Source organism: Saimiri boliviensis, chromosome 3, assembly GCF_048565385.1.
Source record: "Saimiri boliviensis isolate mSaiBol1 chromosome 3, mSaiBol1.pri, whole genome shotgun sequence".
NCBI classification, from domain to species: domain Eukaryota; kingdom Metazoa; phylum Chordata; class Mammalia; order Primates; family Cebidae; genus Saimiri; species Saimiri boliviensis.
Genome location: NC_133451.1, coordinates 142,733,069 through 142,758,591, shown reverse-complemented (window position 1 = coordinate 142,758,591; position 25,523 = coordinate 142,733,069). Strand labels below are relative to the sequence as shown.

Genomic DNA, 25,523 nt, shown 5'->3' with positions numbered 1-25,523 from the left:
AAAACAAAGCAGAAAAGAGTTTGAAGGCAAGTCATATTTCACTTGACTTACATTTACAGATTACTGCTGATGGTCTCTCCAGGCTTATAGACGTCAGCCTGAAAATCAGGAAGCAAAGAATAACAGCAAAGAAGAAAAGAATCAAAATCAATTAAAATCCGTCAGTAGTATAACTACTCTCCTCGCCCCAAGTCATGGAACAAGATTCACTTTTACAACAAATACTAAGTTCCTACTACCTAAGTTTCGATGAACTTTTAAAGAAAATCTCCACATATAGATCCTATGAGAGAAACGAATCACTAAATCAGTGAAATGCCAGTGCCATATCGGAAATATGTATATGTATTGATGTATTTCAATACAAATGTGACATTAGGAATAAGCATTTGTTTGTTCTCTCCAATTTGCGAGACAGAGTTACCTTTGCCAAAAACCGAGAGCATCTCAGTTCCCTCTCTGTTCCCACCTAGTTCTCAACAGAACTAAAGGACTTATTCCTACTCCTATTTTTTCACTGTTCTCAGAGAGTCAGGCGAACTCGGGAGCAAGAGGAACTGGCCCCTTTCCCTACTTCTCTTTCCATTCGTTTCTTGAGGTAAGTGGCGAGGGCCTGGACTCAGGAAGCTTGAGAAAGACTAATGGAGGAAGGTCTGTAGGGGTCAGGGAAGAGGCTGCCTGAAGAACAGCCCGCCTCTACAAGGAGCTGAGGAAGTTCTGCCCCAGCCTCGCCTCTGCCGTCACGAACCTTGGTGCACTGGCCCAGGTGAACCACTCCAGTTTTCGGTTCCGCCGAAGTAAGTCCCCCACCGGCGGCAGGTGCTGGGCGCAGGCGCTGCCCCCTCCTCTCGCTAGATTCTGAGACCTGGCTCCGCCTAAGCGGAGAGAGGGGACGCCGAGAGCGTCTCCAGGGAAACAGAGCGGCGTGGCGGGGCGGCCGGGGGTGGGGTTAGGCTAAACCGGGGCAAGGGATTGGGGCAGTTCCCAGACGCTCAGGGTTTGGGGGCGGAGCCTGGAGGGGTGGAGCTTATTGACGGCCGGGCGGGGCTTCCAGACAGCGGAGGCTTTTCGAGCAGGGCTGCTTTCAGAAGTTAGCTCACTTTTAGGCATTTTCTCATAACCCAAGGGGCTCGAATTTGCCACTTTCATTTCTTTCGTGGCCTTGCATTCTCAGTGTTTTTCATCATTCCCCTTTTGTCCACAGGATTGATGGGAAAACGCTGAGCTTGCCATTCATGAGCCCGTGACCTGAAGCCACTTTATCCGTCTAGCCAAGTCATTCATTGCCCTCTTCCTCAGCCTCTGTTGCAGTCAGAACACACACAAATGCCTTTTCCTGTCCTGTCCCCAGAGACAATTCAATTTTGAGTTGTGGCCCGCTAAATACTCAAGTCTCTTTCAGAGAATCTCCCTGCATCTGTCCTTATTTTGTTTTGAATTTTTACCTGCAACTCAAGGTTTTATATTTACACTAAATAAATATCATCGTGTTAATCTCGGCCCATCATTCCACCTCTTCTCTCAGACGTGACTGCAAGGAAGTGAGCCTCCCTGCTCACTCCCTCATACATATATGGGGCAAGAAAGTGAGGCTTGCCACTTGTTACTTCTAAAATACAGACGTACTGGAAAGTTAGGCTTTCGTACCTTGTCTACTGTCACACATTGTAGTTGAGTGAGCCAGCAATATTGCTCACACGAATCATTCTATTAACCATAAATCGATTCTATTTGAAGTACAAGCGTATCAACCATAACCACACTTTCATTCTAATATCTAATTTGCTGTAACAAATTACTAAATTATTTCCAAGCAAGTTAACATTATACATTCAATGATCACTGTGAATATATGTAACTGGGCTCTACTCCATCTCCCCACATCAGTAAGACTCTCATTCTCTTCTCATCAGTTCATTTTCCAGGTTCAACATCACCTTAGCACACTCCACTGTGACCTGTGTAAATTTTCTTTTTCTTTGAGACGAAGTCTCGCTCTGTTGCCCAGGCTGGAGTGCAGTGGCACAATCTTGGCTCACTACAACCTCCACCTCCTGGGCTCAAACAATTCTCCTGCCTCAGCCTCCTGAGTAGCTGGAACTACAGGCGCCCACCACCATGCCCGGCTAATTTTTGTATTTTTAGTAGAAACAGGATTTCATCATGTTGACCAGGCTGGTCTCGATTTCCTGACCTCATGATCCACCCTCCTCAGGCTCCCAAAGTGCTGGGATTAGTCCCTGTCGCTTTTTCTGACTTTGAGCTTTGTGAATTCCATGTACCTTCCTTTCTCACAGGAGGTTGTCTTAGTTAGCTTTCTAGGTAGTTCCTCCTTGCCTCTGTGGACTTATTTCTCCTACTTGCTGTTTTTTCACTGGAAGTTCTTTGACTAATTCTTTTTTTCCTTCTGTTTAGCATAAAATTCCTTGTTAGAGAACTTTGTTTGCAAGTGACAGAAAACTCAAACTGACTTAAGCAAAAAAGGAAACTGATGACAACCAAAGGATGCCAGATTCAGGTGCAACCTTATCTAGAGACTCAGGCCTTTCTGAAAGCTTTGAGGATTACAGAATACTCCAACCTTTCACTACGCAGAATAAATCTCTCCTCCTCTTGCCTCCTCTCTCTTAGACCTACCTTTATTTTACCAGTATAACTTTGCATGGTGTTTGGCTTATGGGAACCAAACTCGCCTCAAAGATTGTGAGCACTTTGAAAGCACAGACTTTGTCTTATTGATTTCAGAATTTATTTCTGAATTCCTTGGAATAATACAAGGATTAGTATTACAGTATGTGCTCAAAAATATTTTTCGAATTAACTGAATGAATGACAGAACAGACAGGTTTCTCAAACAGGTTTCCTTGTGTAATTCTTCTCATTGCTTCCTCAACCTTCCCCACCTAGAATTCCAGGGGGAAAAGATCAGGTGATGCAACTGACAGTTTAATGCTATGACTGACGTAACAGCCTCTAAAGTGTCCTCTTCCATTCTGGCTCTGGAGAAATGATTTTAGGTTAGGTCAGCTCCCTAAAGAAGCAAGAGATATTTTTCTAGTGGAAGCCAATTTATCTTAACTGCTCCCCATAGTTGTTGTCACAGTGTTTTTGATATCTCAATTATCAGTTTCTACATTAAAATTATTCTGAATCATTCTTGTTTTACTCATGTGTTTTACCAAATACATCCCCAAGTAATATGCTAGGAAAGAACATGTGAGATAAAATTTTAAGTTCTTTCATGTCTGACAACATCCTTATTTTGCCTACAGTCATTTGGTAGGGTTGCACATTCTGGATTAACAATCATTTCCCTCTGAATTTAGAAGGTATTATAATTTTCACTGTTTTCTAGTAGTATCCACTGTTCAGGATGAGGAGTCTAGTGGCAATTTTATTTTCCTTCCTTTCTATGTGATGTGGCGGTACGTTCCATATGTAGTGACAACCACAAATCTGTGTGGCCTATAACAACAAAGTTTGTGTAGTGACTACCGTATGTCACCATCACAAGTCAGCCTTGGGTTTTGCTCCATGCTATGTCACAACAGAATCAATATGAGAGCACCTCTGCCATGTGGAGGATGGCTGGTCTGTAGCAGAGAGAAGATCATGAGAGTAAACTGTGCATTAGCTTTAAAAGCTTCATCCAAAAGGATATCCATCACTTTCACATTTCATTGGCCACAACGGAAATAGCCAGGCTCAACTTTAAGAAAGCAGGTATCTGCAATTTCCCTTGTGTCTGAAAGACCAGATATCCATTAATGGTCATAATGACTGTCCTAGCCCTGGTTTTTCCCCTCAACACAGGCATTTTTCTATTACTTTCTTTATCTTTTGTTCTCGAATTTTATGGTAGAACTCTTCAGCTGAGTTCTCACGTCCTTCTTCAGGTTTAGATAATTGTCTTCTATTTTTTAAATTGTAATTTCCTTGTCTTGAATTTGTTCTATTATTACTTTTTAAGATTCTGTTCAGTGAATGCAGATCCCTAGATTTGTCTTTTTTATCCTTGATCTTTTAAAAAAGATTTTCATTCCTTTTGTCTTTTTATTCTAAAGTCTATAAGTTTTTGACAGTATTGCCTTTTAGTCTTTGTGTGTGTGTGTGTGTGTGTGTGTGCATAGGAGGAGTCACATTCTTAGTCTTTTGGAGCTCTTGCTTTCTGATTGCTCCTTTTTTATAGACCCTTCTTTTATGAATGTGAGTTTTGTAATTATCTCTGAATATATGAATTTGTTTTTTAAAGCTCTCTTTTTATTTTTAATTTTTGTGGGTACATAGGTGTATATATTTATGGAATACATTATTTTGATATAGGCATACAATATGTAATAATCACATCAGAGTAAATGGGGTACCCATCATCTCCAGCATTTATCCTTTCTGTAACAGACAATCCAATTATACTCTTACTTATTTTTAAATGTACAATTAAATTATGATTGACTGCAGTCACTCTGTTGTGCTATCAAATACTAGATCTTATTCATTCTTACTAACTATATTGTTGTACCCCTTAACCGTCCCCACTTTCACCCCTACCCCTTCACTACCTATCCCAGCCTCTGGTAATCAATTATTCTATTCTCTTATCTCCACGAGTTCAATTGTTTCAATTTTGAGTTTCCACAAACAAGTGAGAACATGTGAAGTTTATCTTTCTGTGCCTGGCTTCTTTCATTTAACATAATGACTTCCAGTTCTATCCATATTGATGCTAATGACGGAATCTTTCTCTTTTTTTAAAATGATGGAATAGTAGTTCAAAAGTTGACTTTTTCTGGTTAAATTATCTTTTCTTCCAGGAAAAGTGTTTCTTTTGTTAATGTTGACATTTCTCTATTATGTACCTCACTGTCTTTGGTTGCTCTATCAATGAGCATTAGGTTCAGCTGTGCAGCTGTGAGTGACAAACTACAGAATAGGAATGGCACTCCATAGTGTCAGATTCCTAGTTCCTTCTGTTTTTGTTTTTGTTTTAAGATGTAGTCTCACACTGTTGCCCTGGCTGGAGTGTAGTGGCATGATCTCTGCTCGCTGCCACTTCTGCTTCCTGGGTTCAAGCGATTCTCCTGCCTCAGCCTCCCAAGTAGCTGGGATTACAGGTGCTTGCCACCATGCCCAGCTATTTTTTTTTTTTTTTTTTGTATTTTTAGTAGAGATGGCATTTCACTATGTTGACCAGGCTGGTCTTGAACTCCTGATCTCATGATCCACCCACATTGGCCTCCCAAAGTGCTGGGATTGCAGTGTTCCTTCTGCTTTTAGCCTCACTGCACATGGATGCCATTCCCAAGATTGTCTCATTGGTGATCCAGCTATTACACCTGCATTTTATCCAAGAAAGCCTGAATAGGGATGAGGGGGTCAAATGGGGAACCTAGTGTTTAAATTTTTATTAATGGAAATTGGGCTATCTAGGCATATTCAGAGAAGACTGCATAGCCTAAAGTGCTAGGCCCCTATTAAACATTTTCCACTGAGGCATCTTTCTTCAGAAAATTCCCCTTTCTTGACTGATAGAGCTGTTCTTTCCTTGCTTAAAGACACTGTTAATTCTTTGCCTAAGGTTGTTCTCTTGAAGAAAAAATAATAAATTTTTATTTACCCAGCCTATCCAGATCTGTAATTAGAAGTGAATTCCATCATGTCCTAGGAGACAAAATTTTAAATATGTGAATCTGAAAAGTCTCTTGTAAACACACACACACACACACACACACACAAACACACACAGAGAGAGAGAGAGAGAGAGAGAGAGAGGATTTGCTAGTTTATGTCAGTAAAACTCTAGGAACATTATTTTCTTTCAGAACAGATTTTTGAGAATTCTTCAACAAAAAGTTTGGAATACAATATTAGAAAAAATAAATTTGTCAAATAAGTGCATTTTCTAGAGATTCTAAATTCCATGTGTTATCTTGGGTAACTAAGTGTATTTTGTTTAACACTTCTCTGGTCTGGGTAATGCAAACCTGGCCAACTCTAAGGTAAGTTGTGTTGCAAAACAACCACAACAAAAAGTTTACAGTATTTCAGAGACAGGAATGCTACCATACACCATTGTGTCTTACCTCCTAACTATGTTCCCTAAGAACATGTTGAAATTTTCCATTCACCAAATATTTGAGATCTTCAAATCCAGAGACTTTGTAAGTTATTTATTATCTTGTTTTTCTTGTTTAATAGCACTAGTGAGAGATGTTAAACTGAAATGGGCACCATGACTTCAATGGAGAGGCAATGTTTCCAGAAAAGAAAGGCTAGATTATAAAATCTCATGGGATATTGGGTGTATTTACCATAATATACAGCTATGCCATTGTGTTAATTAGAATAACTTACTCTACAGAGATCTATAATTATGAAATAGGTTATGACACTGTTAGGAATCAAAAAATGAGTAATTTACTTAGAATTTGATTTGTATAAGAAAAGAGGAAAATAAAGTCTCCTAAATCTGGTAAACAGAGGCCTGATCTGAGTTATCACAATGGAGAGTAGAGAGTACTGGTCTCTCACCAAGTTCTACGACTAGATTGATAGCACACAGAATGAAAGAGCTCTGAACCCTGGGGTCCAGAAATAACATCTCAAGTGCACACTGTGAAACAAATTCCAAAGGTAACTGCATTTATTTATTTATTTATAAATAATAAATTTATTATTTATTTATTTATTATATATTTATGAGTCTCACTTTGTTCTCAGGCTGGACTATAGTGGTGCAATATCAGCTCACTGCAACCTCTGACACCCTGGTTCAATTGATTCTCCTGCCTCAGCCTCCAGAATAGCTGGGATTACGGGCACCTGCCACCATGCCCAGCTAATTTTTGTATTTTTAGTAGAGACGGGGTTTCACCATGTTGGCCAGGATGGTCTTGATTTCTTGACCTCGTGACCCACCTGCCTCAGCCTCCCAAAGTGCTGGGATTACAGGTGTGAGCCACCGCACCTTACTGATAACTATATTTATTTACTTAGACAACTGCACTGGGGAAAAGAGTATACCCAAAACTTTTGGATTATTTGACATTAGACAGTAACTCTGAGCTAATACTAACTTCTAGGGACCCAGAACAAACTTACCAATAGATTTCAGGTAAATTAATTTTTTTAAATTCTAAAATAGACCTAGTAGACTGTGAGCCCATCCTATGATTATTCCTCTGAGTATATAGATATATGCAAAAAATGACAATTTTTTAGTGGCCATATAACCTATGGAATAAAGGTTATTATGGTTAAAAAAAAAAAAAGATCAAAGAAGCTCGGGTCAGAAAATTGAAAGGACTCACTAGAACCTGGTGATGTTTACTCAAAAAGATTTCCTATGGGCAAAGGATACACAGAATCAGGAACAAGAGAGCACAAGGCAACTTCAGGTTGGTCCTGAACACCTAGATGCAACTTCTTTGTTCCTCCCACTGTTGCACAGAATGCATTTCATCTTCAGAGCAAAAGTTTACCAAGGGATCTTTTATCCTCCACTGTTCACATAGCCAAAACCTGTCTATGTACCAGGTAATAAAGATGAAGATTACCAATCTGTCTTTTTTAATAAATGATGCAGACAAGCTAGTACAGAGTGCATTCAAGGGAGCTTCAGGATTTAAATAGCATGTTATATATCCTAGTTAGTGCATTTCATTTCTATCTTGGCCATGAGGGAGTACTATGGCTCCACACATCTTTGGAGATAAACATAAAGTTACCACAGGCAAACTGCAAGCTAATCCCACACTTCCCTACCAAAATAGTAAATCAAAAGTAATAATTTCCAGGGGAATTTCAGACTTGAATATTTTAGGGTTAAGTCATAATTCTTAACATATCCCTATTTAATCTCTGAGTTAGCTGGACAAAATAGATGTGTCTTGAAAAAGAAAATGTTAATCTGATTGTAACTTTAAATGTGCTAGTGTTCCTGATATAGCCTTTTTTCCTGGAGCAACTTGATACACAACATATACTGTTTCTCCCCTATATTTTGATAAATAGAAAAAAATAAAAGCAATTTGCTTTTACTTAGCAGGGATAACAGTATACTTTTGTTTTCCAACTTCATAACCCATCAACTCTGCCTCTTTGCTCCAATTTAACCCACAGGGACCTTAATTATCTTACATATTACGCAATAACATGCAGCATCATTGTGCTGATAGGTGTTCTAAAAGACCTGGAAAGCAAGAAATAGCAGACACCCTATATGCCTTGGTAGTATCAATACATGCCAAAATAAATGACATAAATCTTATGAAAATACAGAAGTCTTTCATCTTAGTGAAGCTTTTTCTTTTGGTTGGGGAGGAGCGTTAGATGGAGGGTACTCCAACGTGAAGTTTAATTTGTTGGAATTTGCACAACCAAGAAAAATGCTTATTTGCCTATCTTTTGGATTTGGGAATCTGATATGAATTAGTTTCTCATCACTTCCACATTTGCACCCAACCATGAGAATTACTGCAATTCTTATTTTCTAGCCCCAGGATCTGCCTTAATATCTACCCTTCTCGAGTCTGGCTTTCCAGCTTCACAATGATTCTGTGAGCCCCTGATGTTATTCCAATGAATTAATTTCTCTAAAGGTAGTCAGAGTTGATTTTTATTACTTACAACCAAAGAATATTAATTTAAACAATAATTTAGAAAGCATTAGATGATACAAATGAGGTAAAATGCAATTTACAAATACGAATGAGTAGGTGTTAATTACCTACTGATTAATCACTTACACAGAATTGTGTACTGGTAATATCGATTACACAGAACCTTTTAGAATATTACTCTTTTTCTAAAGAAGTAGTTGAAATTCTCTGATTCATTTGAAAAATTGCATTCAAGAGCTTCCATAACAATTACATTAATTTTGTTATTGTTACATAGAGATTTTACAAAATTGGTTTAAAAATTGAGGCCAAATATTTTATTTATGCAGTATCAAATGATGGTGTGTTTTTGACCTGGCTGAAGATATTGTAAAATATTTTATGAGTTTCAAACATTCTCCATTTGTATAATAAGTCAGGTGGAGAAGTCAATATTTATAGATCTTATATAAACAGTGCACTGCACTAGGTTTTCTAAGGTAAAACAAAAAGAAATTTGCTTATTGACGCTTGCAAGTAATAATTTTTTACTGAATTTAGAGTTGAAAGCCTTTTTATAGATTTTACCTATAGATATAACTCTCTTATAATTGTCATAAGTGTTTTGTCTTTAAAATAATTTACAAAAATAACTTTTAAGATCTAATCAAGGAGAATCAGCAAATAGTTTTTTAACTATGCATTCCCAAAGTGTTCCTTTGGTGGGATTTTGTAAAATGAAATGAGACTGGCAAAGGAGAATTAGCACAATGAGGCCATATAGTCCTTAGGCAGCAACTTTGGAAAAAAGCACAGCTGAAAGTCGATGGTCTGGGAAATGATTTTCTTAAAACTATCAACATCCAAAAAGCCCTGGAAAGCCATCACAAGCTAGTTTGAAAATCTAGGCTAACTCATTTGGCATCTCATCTGCATTCCTTTGGATTTACATCTAGGGTTTTTTTTTTTCCCTCAATGTATACAAATCATATTGTTTTTAAATCCAAAGTACACAAAGAACCAGATTCACTTTATAACTTATCTTGTAAACATCAGTGGGTATTAAACTTAACAATTTTTTTCTAGTATCTTCATACTTCGAGTTCTGTTTTGGTGCAATTCTGTTGTTTCAGATTGCTAAATCTGCTAAGTTTTTAAAAATACCATTTGAACATGCATATCCAAATATACTTTATTGTTAATTTTACTCGTCTTCCTCATTTTGTGCCTCTATGCAATGGATAAAATTATATTAGCAATGTCTTCTATAGGTGGAGACAAGTATCTACAAAACAATGTGCTTCAATAGTTGTCCAAATATCTTTAAACCTTAACTATGTGTGTGCGTTATATCCAGCTACTTATATGCAACAAATGGCATGCTAAGATATTAAGACACATGTTAATATTTTTCCAGTGTAATTAAGAAATGGAGTTTCTCATTTTCGAAGGACAAAAAAGTAACTGTGTATATGCAAAGGAATTCAAAATTCATGAAAATATATAGAATATAATGATATTTCTTAGAGATTGTTACAAACAAGATGACAAATGTCACTTTTGGTAAAATTCTGCTATAACTTTCATTATAGTCTCACAGGGAAACAATTTTTAAAATAAGGGTATAAATAAAAGCTGAATTAGATATGCCAGAGGAAAAAAATATGGAGTAGCAAGCCTAAGCACTGAATTTGAATATCTAAATCCATCCACCCATTCATTATTTCAACCAGCCAGATACTCTCCTAAGGTGGGAATATAAGAAGATAAGCCATGTCCTCAATGAACTCACAGCCTAGAAGTTAGGACAGACATGCAAAAGAGACAACTATTTCTTTGCCTCTAAGTTCTGTGATCTCTTTGCACCAGGAAAGAACTGGACTGATGTATTTTTTTATCTCAATGGCCCAAGTCTTAGACCATCCACCACAGCCTGTCTCCCACCCCACTCCCCAATCTGTTCCAAATTCTCTCTGCTCCTAATTTCCCATTTAAGGCCTTAAACTCACTACCCAGATATGACTCTTGCTCTTCAGGCACAGATCTCAGACCTTCTTGGCATTCACAACCCATCAGTTACCTGCCTCTAGCCAGTTTGCATAACTAGTTAGTCCAGTGGAATCTGGCACAGCACAGACCATCATGGCCGATGTTTCTTCCTGAATCAGCCAAGTCACATGGCCATAGTTCCATGTAATAAGTGCGGTAAAGATGACATTGCAATTGGTGCCCCAAGGAGGGACCATCTCACTTCCCATGACTGGTTGGAAGTTGAGAGGTCATGGAAGACTTCACACAGGGAATAATACTTTTAATGTGATTTTGAGCCTTGAAAAATGAATAGATGTGTGCCAGGTACTGAGGATTGGAATAGAATGGCTTGTTTGATAGATGTGAATTCTAGAATGCAAGGGCAGAGAGCTGTGAAAGATAATACCAGCCCTGAAACAATGCAGCAACACAAAATTTTGAGCTCCAACCAAGACAATAAAAAACTGAACACACCATAACATATTCATTAGTTTAGTATGAGATTATAATTGATATTGATTTTATAGAATTAGTTACAGTCAGGACATGGGAGAACTACAAATGCCCCTCCAGAAGATTAAAACAAAAGTCATTGTTTAGAGAAAATAAAATTAAAAAGCCACTAGTCCTATATGTATAAAATTGGTTACAAGAGTCTTCTACAAAGAACCTTCTTCTACTTGACTCCAAAGCTTTTCTCTTAAATCACACTGCCTTTAATTAACCCCTTTCCTTTCATCCATGCTCACCAAGCAGCCATATAGATATAATTTTTTTCTCCATGTAGAGATTTCTAAGTGCATGAAAAATATGTTCTAATTAGCAGAAATGAGTATTTAGGCTTTCCTCAAAATTATGTTCTCACTGTAAGTTAATGTACTGACATTTGGTTTATGTATCCGCATATGCGAATTCGGTTTCTTTTGATTAAAGCCCTTACTACAGTTGATCACCACTCTATGCACTGCAGAGCTTCTGGACCTGCAAAAAGGGGAAGCAGGTTGGCTAGAGTGGCCCATCCAGAAAAAGACCATCTTCTGAGGGCCAGTTTAGTAACCATCAGTTTCTCTTGGTGGTAGCTCTACCTTTACTCTCTCAATTACTATAGTAATTAGAGGGTCATGTGGTTTATTAAAAATTTTTATGTACCATAGGAACTGTAGGAGAAAATAAAAAATCAATGAAACTACTAGTAACGCTCTCAGTTTGTTCTACTACAACAAAATACTACACACCGGGTAATTTGTAAATAATAGAAATTTATTTGTCACAGTTCTGGAGGCTAGGACGTCCAAGATAAAGATGGCAGGAGGTTTGGTGACTGCTTAGGACCCAGTCTCTGATTCCACAATGGTGCCTTATTGTTGCATTCACCAGAAGAAATGAACACGGTGTACTCACATGTGGAAAGAATGGAAGAGAGCACTCCCTCAACCCTGTTGTAAAGACCATCATCCCATCATTGGGATGATGACTTGTGCCCTCATGACTTAATCACCTCCTAGAGACTCCACCTCTTAATACTATCTCGGAGGTGATCACGTTTCAACATATGAATTTTAGGGGACACATTCAGCTCATAGCAATAACCTAACCAGGAAGGCAGAATTTCAGATATTACAAACCAAAGTATTAAGAAAATTATTATAGTGGTTCTATGAATAATTTTAGCAATAATATCTTTATATATTTTTCTATACTAATGGGTGAAGATCTAGTCTAGGCGTCCCCAGACTTTTTACACAGGGGGCCAGTTCACTGTCCCTCAGACTATTGGAGGGCTGCCACATACTGTGCTCCTCTCACTGACCACCAATGAAAGAGGTGCCCCTTCCTGAAGTGCAGGGAGGGACCGGATAAATGGCCTCAGGGGGCCGCATGAGGCTCTCGGGCCATAGTTTGGGGACACCTGATCTAGTCTCTATTGCAGTGACCATGAGAATGCACTTCACAGACCACTAACTATAGGGAGTGTAATTAGCTGAGAGCCCCAGATACTGTGTTTAGCAATTGGCGGCTTCTATTCCTCTTCTTGGTGGCTTCCAGCCAATGACTATGTGCAGCAGGAGTACTAATGCTGACCAATTCCTGAGAGACACTGACTCCTCTGAAGGCTAAACTTAGCTTAACAACTCCCCTAAGGCATTCCCAAACCTTTTAGCAGTGTAGGGTACTTCCGCTTAACCATCTCCTCTTCTTCATTTGGGGTCAAAATTGCATCACATTCTGATGGCTCTCAGCTTTCTGATCTCCCTCCCTATTTTCTTTCAAATGAGCCTTTTTCTCAAATAAAATCTTTGCAGGTGTAGCCCATTTTTGCATCAATTTCTTGAAAGACCATGACCAACACATCTAAAAACTTTCCTAAATTCTCCTCAACACTTATGTCATATTATACAAGGTCAGAATTCCAACTGGTAGAGCCTAGTCTTCCAAGGATCCGAATATTTAAAGACATATCCTCTTGTCCACCAAAAAATTACCCAGAATAAGCAGAAGAGGCTTTAAAAGACCAGGCGGATATAATTTCTTGCCAAGCAGAGATCAATTTATTTCAGTGTTTACTCAATGATTTATGAACTACATAACTGTATTAGCAGGAATGGAGATGACACACGAATAAGCACCGTAACAAGGACTTGCCCTCACTAGGATGACCTGGCCTTTGCCACTGCTGAGTGGCAGTTTGTTTTTGGTCTGAGCAGGAGTAGTCCTGTCTCTGCTTTGTGATGCCACCTGCCATGCAGCATGTACCCAGTTCTGCTGTATTGTTTCAGTTTTCCCAGCTAATAAATGACAGAGCTGGGATTTATTCAAGTGTTCTGACACCAACATCCTTGCTCCTGATCATTATGCACTACCAAGTTTGAGCAGTAATGTCTCACAGATGGGAATGATTCCTCTGAAGGTGAGCGGTCTCATCCAGGTCACATCATTAATGTAGTCTCCACATCATCTGATTGGCTACCACCTACTGACAACTGCAATCAATTTGATTAGCAAGCTGTAGGCATTATTGACATTTCAAGTATCATCTGCCCAAACCGCCCTGCACCTTTCACATCATTTAATGTCCTGTTCAAATCTTTGCACTTTGATGTCTTTGGATTAAAGCCTTTACTACAGTTGATCACCACTCTGTGTACTGCAGAGCTTCTGGACCTGCAAAAAGTAGAAGCAGGTTGGCTAGAGTGGCCCATCCAGATAAAGACCATCTTCTGAGGGCCAGTTTTGTGCTTGGCCTTCCAGTGCATCTTTCACTAACTTACTTCCTCCCTCCAGAAAGAACAGCATGGTCTCAGCACCCTGTTCAGCCTAGTTCCCACCCCTGGAATCATTGCTGCTCCCCTTCCTGCCTTCCAAAACTTTGGATGTGCTTCTCTCATTGCTCAAGTTGGCTCTCTGCCAATCCCAACAAGTGGAATAACATAGTATTTCACAGTTCAGCTAGAAACTGCTTTTGAAATGGTGGGAGGTTTTGTGAAAAGAACAGACCCTTAGACGTGCAGAAGCATATCTGACTAGGCTGTTTTAACTGAATAAGAGTTTACCACAAATAAAGTGGACTTACTTTAGCCCTTAATTTTGCACAATATTCATAGTAAGAGGCATAGTTTTGTTTAAGCAGAATCTTGCTCAGTTGATAATTACTACAGGTTTCCTAGCAGAAGAAAAAACAATGGATGTCTCGCTTGAAATACATCATAAGCCTCGACAATTCTCCAAATCACCTCTCCTTTTTGTTAAACATGAAGAATGAGAGATGAGACAGAGAGAGCAATGTCATTGAAGATTAAACTACCATTTTCGGCGTTCTTAATAGATACAGCTCATCACGCAAATCTCCAAACACATAGATTACAGAAGAGCACATGTGTGTCCCGCTTCAGCACCACACTGAAGGGAGAATGAATATTTTCAAGAAAATTGACACCCAAAATGTTTATTTCAGTGTTTCCATTTTTCCCTTCATCACGTTTTGTTTCAGAGAAATAAGTTGAAAATTGTGATGGAAAATTGCAGATATTTTCCAATAGCTTATTCTCCTAAAATACAGATAGATTTTATAATGAAAATATTTTTCCCTGTTAGTGCCAAGAAAAGTAGCTAAGCAGATGATTATTTAATAAGTAAAAAGCCACACATATAGTCAGTTCACAGAAGCTACAGGTATCAAAAAGGGTACAGGAGGGCTTGAGAAGGGGAAAGGAGGAGGTTTTTAAATGAAACAGAGCTATAAAAATCAACTATTATAGGTAAGACCATGCTTCTATAAAAATAGCCCATTGTGTGAAACAGCTTTTAACAGCATTTCCCCTGAGACTGAGGACTTGTGGCTATAAAGACCTAGATGTATTTTTAGAAAATTGTGCCCATAATAGATTCCACTGCAATATAAGTTGCCTAGAAGAGATAATGTCATGATTGCTAAAAAACAGCAGGAGGCAGAGGGTGAGAAAGACCAGTGCCCTCCAGCAGTGTCCAGAGACGCTGGGGCTGACTCCAAAGGCCAATTCTAGTCATGTAGCCAGAGACATTACCAGAGCAGTGTAATCCTACAGGTGGCCAAAGCACAGTAGACATGTCTTTTAAGGATATCTGACTCATTTCTAATTCTGTGCTCGCCAGTAGATGTTTTGACTGACAATTTGCTTTATACATTGAAAAAGGAAGTTCTGGCTGGGAGTGGTGGCTCACGCCTGTAACCCAGCACTTTGAGAGGTCGAGGCAGGTGGATCATGAGGTCAGGAGTTCAAGACCAGCCTGGCCAAGATGGTGAAATCCCGTCTCTACTAAAAACACAAAAATTAGCCAGGTTCAGTGGCAGATGCCTATAATCCCAGGTACTCAGGAGGCTGAGGCAGGGTAATCACTTAAACCTGGGGCGGAGGTTGCAGTGAGCCAGATTGTGCCACTGCACTCCAGCCTGGGCAACAGAGCAAGACACTGTCTCAAAAAAAAAAAAAAAAAAAAAAAAAAAAGAAGTTCTGTCCTGAGTTAAGTAAGGGATTAGGATCCATTGCCTTTGCAAATAGAGATCTGGACAGAAACTGGCAATCTAGTGTGTAAACACTAGTCTCTAGAATGTTGATCATTGTAAATCGGTTTCTACTTCCTGTTTACTACTTGGTGAACTAGTAAATATTTGTCATTGCATTAGCAAAGCTGTAAGCCAGACCAAGCTAGTGTTTCTACCCAATGCTGCAATAAAGAACCAAATTGTGAGATTTTCATCTGAAAATCCCATAAAACTCTATAGAACAGCCTACTTCAGTATCTGTTGTAATGCGTATTATAGTCATTTATTTTTCCAGCTTGAAAAGACATGTATTATTTAAACAAAGTTGAAATTTTGTGATTTGAATCTGCAAAATTCACAAAATGACAAACTACTATAAATATGTGAAGACTCTGAGCCTCATGTAAATGTGTATTGTAAATTTAGGAATACAATTATCACTGAAGAAATAAAAATTTTACAAGTCCTATGCTTTTTCTTCATAAACTTTTTACAATAAGAAGGTATAAATGATTATGAATTGTAATTCAGACCTCAATCTTCCAAGTACTGATTTTTACACTTTGCTAGTCACATTAGCAGACTGACTTTTAGAACAAGGTTTTGATAAATTTTATTTTTCAATTTTCAGATTAGAATCTCATAATTCAGTTCTTTATCCCAAGTAAAACTGTAAGGTATAAGCAACTTATTCCAGTATTCCTTTAAATTTATCCAGCAATCTTAGTTATGCTATTATGTGTCACTTCTACCCGCTCAAAATATGGTGCTAAATGAAACACTCAGTTTAATGGATCTTTTGAATATTAAACTCTATTGAGGGGAATGGGAGATGGATAGTAAATAAGTAAAAAAATGATTTCAAGGCTATGAATCAAAACAAGGTAACACAATTAGAGTGCTGTGTGTGTATGCATGCATGCACACATTCATATGTGTGTTTGGGGATGTTTCTTTAGATTGGACAGTTAGACAAGGCCACCGGCTAAAATGATATTTGAGGAGGAACCTGAGTGAATGAAGGAATGGAGAAGTCAGGTGCAGGTCTGTGGGCAGAGCATCACAGGTAGGTGGAACAGGACAGGCAAATCTCTGGAGGTGGGAACAGAATGGCACATTGGCTGTGGTACCTTCCCATGATTCCCTCATTCCAGTGTTCACATCTTTAGAAGCTTTCATCCCATTGATTGTAGGTGGTATCTGTGATTTACTCTAACCAACCTATAGAATATAACAAAAATAATGGATGTCACTCCTGTAATTATTTTATGTGATGAGTCCATCTTGCTATCAGACTTACTCTTGTCTCTCTCTCCCTCTGCTGTTGGCTTTGAAAAAGCAAGCTTCCATGACTCTTAGAGCCACAAGAAACTGAATGCTTCCAAAATCACACCAATGGGAGACAATACTTCCCTAGTTGAACCTTCACATGAGAATCAAGTCCTGGCCAACCCCTTGCTTGCAGCCTTGTGAGACCGTACGCAGAGCACCCAGCTAAGCTATATATCATACAGAAATGATGAGATAATAGATATGTTTCTGAAAGTTGTTAAGTTTTTACTCATTTGCTACAGAGCACAGAAAACAAACAAATGGCCAAAGAGCGAGAATACACATTTGGTTTGTAGGTAGCGATCCAGTGAGAGAGAAGGTGAAGTAGAGGAGTAACTATATAGAACTTTAGGTCATGGTAAGGAAACTGTATTTTATTTTAGGTGTGTTAGAAAGTCATGGGAGATATGTAAGCGGGAAAGTGACAGTGTCTTTTTGATGGGTTTAAAAGATCCCTAGCTACCTGTGAAGGGTGGACTATAAGGCGGCAGCGTGGACTGGGAGGCTTCTCAGCAGGCAGCTGCATTAATTTGCCTAGGTAAGAGATTTGGTAGTAGAGAGACTGGCTTGGATTAAGGTAGTAGAAATGGAGTGCAGTGACAAAGAAGAGTCAGTAAAATGTTTGAATGCAGAGTTCACCAAATCCTAGATATGTGGATTCAGGAACTGGAACTACAGTGATGCCTTTACTGAAATGGAGAACTCAAGAGAGGTAAAGCTAGGTTACTCAGGTAAAACAGAGAGAGGATAAAGTTACGGTGCTATTTTGACATATTCAATTTCAGATGTCAATTAGATATTTGGGGGTGGGGAATGCCAAGGAAGCCACTGAATGAACAGATCTGGAACTCAGTATCGGTTATACATATTTGGAAGTAGTTGGAATATTTGTTGTAGTTAAAACAGGAATGGGATGAAAATCATCAAGGCAGTGTTAATGGGCTATATAATTAAAACAATGAAATCAGCCAGGCATGATGGTTGAGGTGACACCTGTAACCCCAGCACTTTGGGAGGCCAAGGTGAGTGGATCACCTGAGGTCAGGAGTTCGAGACCAGCTTGATCAACATGAAGAAACCCCATCTTTACTAAAAAAACAAAAACAAAATTAGCTGAGCATGGTGGCACAAGCCTGTAATCCCAGCTACTTGGGAGGCTGAGGCAGGTGAATTGCTTGAACCTGGGAGGCAGAGTTTGGAGTGAGCTGAGATCGTATCATTGCACTCCAGCCTGGGCAACAAGAGCAAAACTATGTCTCAAAACAGAAACAAAACAAAACAAAAAGAAAAAGAAAGAGAGAAAGAGAGAAAGAAAGGAAAGAAAAACAATGAAATCAACATAGAAACTTTCTTCTGACAATGAACATAGAGAATTTTGCTTTGCCAATGTTTAAACCAATAGGCTATTATCGTTATGTTCAGCAACAAATGTAAAATAAATATCTCATAGTGGTGGTGATGAAGATGTAGTAAAACAGGTTCCACTGCAGCCCTCTTTCTGGCCAGCTCCCACATGGGACATACATCCCCATAGCCCCTCACCACTGGCTCTTCATTCTACTTGAGCCAGTGATCTGGCCCCAAGGAAACTACTCTATTGGTTGACCTTCACCCTTTACTGGTTTTAAGTAATCTTTTACTCTCCAGGTTTTCAGACATTAGTAATACCTGTTTAAACAACAATTTCAGTTTAGTAGTTAGAAATTATTACTTCCAAAATAAAATTAGTTGGTGGAATACACTTAAACTATATCCTCTCTCTCAGTTTAATCAGGCTGCTATAACAAAATGCCATAAAATGATGGCTTATATATAACAAAAAAATTATTTCTCATAGTTGTGGAGGCTGAAAAACCCAAGATCAAGGTGCTGGCAGATTTGTTATCTGCTGGTGGCCCACTTTTCCATTTCATAGATGATACCTTCTTGCCATGTCCTCATGTGGTAGAAGGGACAAAGGTCTCTCTGAGACCTCTTTCATAAGGACACTAATCCCATTCATGAGGAGGCTGCTGGCCTCATGACCTAATCATTTCCCAAAGTTTATACTTTTTAATCGCATCATTTTGGGAGTTACTATTTCAACACATGAATTTTGAAGGAACAGAAACATTTAGAGCACAGCACCCTCTCTTATACTTTATTCAGAGTAATGCTAACACATGACAATCAGTTTAATAATATGGATTATAGTTGAAGAGGCAAATAGGTTGATGATAATAAATTAAGATTCTACAAAGGCAGGATTGATTTAGTTAACAGACACAAAGCAATAACCCTCACTGAGTTTTTACTGCAGGATTTCTCACTTCTCAAGAGTAACTCTTATCTTTCTTTCATGAACATGAAAAACCTAGAGCTTACGAGTGCCTCAGGCAAGTGAGTCTGAAGGTCTTCCTCAGATTGAATGAAAGATAATAATCAAAATCTAGGTCAAGATATTATTTATTCTATAGAGAATTGTTTAGGCTAATGCTTTAAATTTCAGTCAGAACACATTTTAATATATGATTCATACAATGCCGATCAAATATTCTTAATGACTGCACACATTATGATCTTATTCTGACTATTTTACTTTGAGAAATGTCCTAACATCAAGTAGTATCGCCATTAAATTATCATTACAAAGATATCAAACTTCCTTCATTGTATCTAACTATTTCTCAAGACACATATATGAGCTATGTGTCTGAAAGCTTTAGAAACTTCAATATACCTTTTCAGAAAGAAAATGAAAACAAAGGGTTTATGGTAGATACACTGAAACAGAATGGGTAAAAAAGGTGAAGAAAAAGGATCTAGTCTGAGACATAACCAAGAAAGTTTCCCTTCAGAGAACCAGAACTAAGTCGCTGATAGTTATTATTAGCGATAGCACAGGCTATTAAAATTTTAAACAATAATTTAAAAATATAAGATGTGAAAAATAATAAACAGCAAAATAAAATGGTGAGCAACTGATGGGGAATAAAGATAATTATCCATCATGAATACTTTTCCTAGGAGAAAATAAACTATATTGCATATGATTTACATTTCCACAAAATCACTCGTTTGTATTAGATAACAAGTAAATACTTGGTATTTAAGAGTATGGTAAATAAACTATATTAAGGATTTACCATAAAAGTTTCTTTATCTTATCACTTCATTCATACAGTTGGTTATGAGCACTAGTTATATATAAACACACATCCTACCATTTGTGAATTTAGGATGAAGTCAAAGTGAGTCCAGCTATCTGCTGAAAATAATGAAAACAGAACAAAATTGCATTGTCTTGTTTCAGACTCCACATAGCAACAGGACTATTTGAAAAAACATTATAATAAGGTGTTAGGTAGAAATAGCATATTTGAGTGATGTTACAATCAGTGTTAGAGTTATATTAGAATAAACGTTTGAGTCATGTTAGAATGTTAGCACTGCATACTCTTTTTCTTCCCAGTCTTGGGTATGTCTTTATCAGCTGCATAAAAACAGACTAATACAGTAGATTGGTACCAGTAGAGTGGGGCATTCCTAAGAAAATATGTAAAAATGTGGAAGCAACTTTAGAACTGGTAACGGGCAGAGGTTGGAACAGTCTGGAGTGTGGCTCAGAAGACAGGAAAATGTGGGAAAGTTTGGAACTTCCTACAGAGTCGTTGAATGGCTTTGACCAAAATGCTGATAGCAATATGGACAATAAGATCCAGGCCAAGGTAGTCTCAGATAGAGATCTGGAACTTGTTGGGAACTAGAAGAAAGATAACTCTTGTTATGTTTCAGCTAAGACACTGGCAGCATTTTGCCCCTTCCCTAGAGATTTTTGGAACTTTGAACTTGAGAGAGATAATTTAGGTATCTGGCAGAAGAAATTTCTAAGCATTCAAGAGGTGACTTGGGTGCTGTTAAAAGCAGATTTACAAGGGAAACAGATTATAAAAGTTTGAAAAATGTGCAGCCTGACAATGCAAGAGAAAAGAAAATCCCATTTTCTGTGGAGAAATTTAAGCTGAGGAGCCAAATGTTAATCCCCAAGACAATGGGCAAAATGTCTCCAGGGCATGTCAGAGGTCTTCACAGCAGCCCAGGCCGAGAGGCTGAGAAGAAAAATAGTGGTTTCATGGGCTGGGCCCAGGGTCCCCAAACTGTGTGCAGCCTAGGGACTTGGGGCCCTGCATCCCAGCCACTCCAGCCATGGCTGAGAGGGGCCAATGTAGCGCTCAGGCTGTGGCTTCAGGTGGTGCAAGCCCTAAGCCTTGGTAGCTTCCATGTGGTGGTTGAGCCTGCAGGTGCATAGAAGTCAAGAACTGAGGTTTGGGAGCCTCCGCCTAGATTTCAGAAGACGTATGGAAATACCTGGATGCCCAGGCAGAAGTTTGCTGCAGGGGCACAGTTCTCATGGAGAACCTCTGCTAGTACAGTGCAAAAGGGAAATGTGGGGTTTGAGCCCCCACACAGAGTTCCTACTGGGACACCACCTAGTGGAGCTGTGAGAAGAGGGCCACCATCCTCCAGACCCCAGAATAGTAGATCCACCTATAGGTTGCACTGTTTGCCTGGAAAAGCCACAGACTCTCAAACCAGCATGTGAAAGCAGGCAGGAGGGAGACTGTACCCTGCAAAGCCCTAGGGGTGGAGCTGCCCACGACCATGGGAACCCACCTTTTACATCAGCATAACCTGGATGTGAGACCTGGAGTCAAAGGAGATCATTTTGGAGCTTTGAAATTTGGCTGCCCTGCTGGATTTCAGACTCGCATGAGCCCTGCAACCTCTTTGTTTTGGCCAATTTCTCCCATTTGGAATACCTGTACCCCATTGTATCTAGGAAGTCACCAGCTTGCTTTTGATTTTACAGGCTCATAGGCAGAAGGGACTTCCCTTATCTCAGATGAGACTTCAAACTGTGAACTTTATGCTGAAATGAGTTCAGACTTTTGGGGACTGTTGGGAAGGCATGATTGGTTTAGAAATGTGAGGACATGAGATTTGGAGGGGCCAGAGGCAGAATGATATGGTTTGGCTTTGTATGCCCACCCAAATCTCATCTTGAATTGTACTCTCATAATTCCCACATGTTGTGGGAGTGACCCAGTGCGAGAGACCAAGTGGAAGATAATTTGAATCATGAGGGTAGTTTCTCACATACTATTCTCATGGTAATGAATAATTCTCACAAGATCTGATGATTTTGTAAGAGGTTTCTGCTTTTGCATCTTCCTCATTTTCTCTTGCTGCTGCCATGTAAGAAGTGCCTTTCACCTCTCACCATGATTCTGAGGCCTCCCCAGCCATGTGGAACTGTAAGCCCAATTAAACCTATTTTTCTTCCCAGTCTCAGGTATGTCTTTATCATCAGCATGAAAACAGACTGATACAGATGAAATAATTATCCAGCAAAAAGCAGAGGCAGAAAAATGCAGGCCAGCTGAGTCTTGCAAAGGCAGGTCTCTCTCCAAAACACTACAAGAAGGACAAGAAGGAAAATATCTTATTTACTCTTCCAAGACAAGAAAGATTATTGAAATTTGCAAAGAAAAACAACAAAAAAAAGCCCCAAGCTGCCTTTTCAGCCAATATGGTTAACTTTCCCCCAAGCTAAATCACAGCAAATCAGAGAAATAATATGACATAATTGATTTGAGTTTTAACTTATTTTATTCTCTCTTTTATTTCTTGTGGAGTTGCTAATGCACAGTAAAATGGCCAAAAATCAGAAAAGAAGAGAAAGCAAAGGATGTAGAAAACCCACAAAGTGACTAATCAGCTCCAATGTAGCTGAGTGTGAACACTAACATATTTATATGGTGCAGATCAAAAGCTTTTATCATGTTCTAAAATCTGAAAGAACTCAAGTAAATCAGGACCTAGTAGAATAATTTCTTTGGAATATAATGACTTGCCAGTATCTCCCAGACTGTGCTGAAGCCTTATTATCTGAAACTTAGGTACTATTCTCTTTATCACAAAAGACATAGTGGGAACTGAAAATAAAATAGTCTTACTTATGAGTTTTTCCCTTACATTATTCTACTTGTCTATTTTCTCTACTGAACAACTACAGAGAGCAGAGCATATTTAAGTAGAAGAGAGGAAGGGTGACACATCTTCCTTCCCATTTGTGTGCACATGCCTGTGCATGCACACACACATACACACACACACTCCTGAGGAGTAATCAGTTCCGTCTGCAGTGTCGTCATTCAATTCACACTAATACATACAAATGCTAATGGACAAAGTGACCTCAAGAGTGTTTTCCTTAGTTTGTTAACTTATCCCCACTGCCTTTTCCAAGCTCACAGCCTCATCCCTGGGATGTTAGAGAGCCTCCCGTGGCCACCACTGAACTCTTCTTTTCTGGACTCTCTTTTTTCTAGCTCTGCTTTCCCAGTCCTACATGGTCCTAACCCCTTGATTTTTAAAACAATTTTTCTCCTGCCCATCCAAGTGACTGCCTGCTGTTATGACCAAGTCTCTACCCTGAGTTATCAGTCATTTTATACTCTGCTTGTTTCCCCTGCCAGCAAGGACAAGGAGAGATTTTCTATTTCTAGAGGAATGTGAAGAAGGACTGAGGAGGAGAAGGAGACTCTCAAAATGTCTGGCCTTAAGGAAGAATATCTAAAAAAATCAACATTCTTCCTGCAAAGAAGAATCTTCTGATGGCTCATCTCCTATGTCTACAGGAGTATCTGTCTCCTTCTTAGCTGCTTTAGGTGCAGATTCTAAGAAACGTGGGCAGTATCTAAGAGCAGAAAATAGATTATTCCCCAAACTATCTATTTCTGTGTGTTGTTGAGATTTGAGGTTCTCTTTGTTTAAAAAACTCTGTAAGTCAATCTATTAGGATAGTGTTATGTAACTCAATATCAACTCCATTAGTGGAAAGAGAAAAAGCAACTGGATTTAATTTTACTAGGCAGATATGGTCATATTAAATGCCTTATTTAGGACCCCGGGGTACATTAGCATAGGGTCAAAGATCCACTGTGTGTATTGGACTTTGGACAAAGGCTCCTAAGTGGAAGGGGTGTGATGGGGGCTGAGATCTAGCTTGCTTTTACTTGTCTGCCATGTGCCCCAGCCAAGTCTAAAATTTTTAGAGGAAAGAGTGACTTATTTTGTCATACAAAGGCACCTTTTACTGGCCAAGCCAGTGGGATGCCACCATGCAGAGGGAGTGCCTTTTTTCAAATTGATCTGCCCAGAGCAAAGGTTCTCAGTAGGATGACCAGGGCTCTAGCTCAGCATCACTTCTCTGATCATTTTATGTACATAGACAACATTATAACATATTTAAATTAAGAAATGGCATCAACAGTGATTTTTAAACTTTCTTTAGTAGTAAATCATCTCTAAATTAATTTTGATAAGCTTCATGTCTAAATCAGAGCTACTCTGGTTAAATTGTGCATGGGTTTCTGGCTTTTCCCTCTTCCCCAGCACTATGATTTGTTATGAACTGTAGTTTAAGAATTTCTTTGCTCCAAGTTATTTTTTAATAAAGCATCAGATATTTTAAACTAAAGAAAAATAAATTTACAGCAGCAAGTTAGTCAAAGTTTCTTCTCACATGCCTAAAGCATTTACCACTTTCCAAATGTACAAAGTAGCTTGGTAATTATTTGTCATTTGTGATTCTCCTCCTCTCCTTATTTAAAAAAAAAATTGTGGAGGCTAAGACTGTAAAAATAGGCACTTTGCTTACACGAAATGGTAGCACCAAGCTAAGTACCAAAAAATCATTATCTATTTTATGACAAGTTATGAAACAAATGACATCCTGGGTTCTTTATAATTTGAATACAGCTCCTTTGTTTACCTTTAGTTTCATGTTTCACAAGGTGATAAAGTACACTTCATGTGTATGTGCCACAAGTGCATTTCCATGATGCACAAGACACATCTTACGATGACATCCTTTTTTTTTTTTTTTTTGAGACAGAGTCTCAGTCTGTCACCAGGCTGGAGTGAAGTGGTATGATCTCGGCTCATTGCCACTTCCACCTCATGGGTTCAAGCGATTCTCCTGCCTCAGCCTCCCGAGTAGCTGGGACTACAGGCAGGTGCCACCACACCCAGCTAATTTTTCTGTTTTTAGTAGAGACGGGGTTTCACCATGTGGGCCAGGATGGTCTCAATCTCTTGACTTCATGATCTGCCAGTCTCGGCCTCCCAAAGTGCAGGGATTACAGGTGTGAGCCTCCTCGCCCAGCCTAAATATGACATTCTTAAGATATAAATTATTCTAAATTCCTTTCAATCCAGTCAAATTCCTTCTAGTTCTGTGTAGAAAAGTATGGGACTTTAAAAAGAGACTTTATCTGTAAAATATTTATTATATTTACCTTCTTAAAATATTCATCTGTTTTAAGCCTTCTATTTTAAAATAAATACTCTTTTTTTTCTTTCCTCAGGTTGTGATGATTAATTTTATGTATCAACTTGGCTAGGCCATGGCATCCAGATATTTGGTCCAATACCAGTCTAGATATTGCTATGAAGGCATTTTTTAGATAAAATTAACATTTAAATTAATAGATCTTTCT

At 38.7% G+C, this 25,523-nt stretch overlaps 1 protein-coding gene across 2 annotated transcripts in view; it reads right to left on the bottom strand.

The window, feature by feature from the left end:
- TTC29 (tetratricopeptide repeat domain 29) overlaps positions 1-25,523 on the bottom strand; it is a 915,079-nt gene that overhangs the window by 226,896 nt on the left and 662,660 nt on the right. The window contains exons 1-2 of one of the 2 annotated variants that reach the window (XM_010338621.3): positions 749-903; positions 52-98 (exon numbers count right to left, since the gene is read on the bottom strand). The exons of the other annotated variant lie outside the window; for it this stretch is intronic. The gene's annotated coding sequence lies outside the window, so the exon portion shown is untranslated. Of the gene's footprint in view, positions 1-51; positions 99-748; positions 904-25,523 lie in introns of those variants that run through there. 2 annotated transcript variants of the gene reach the window in all.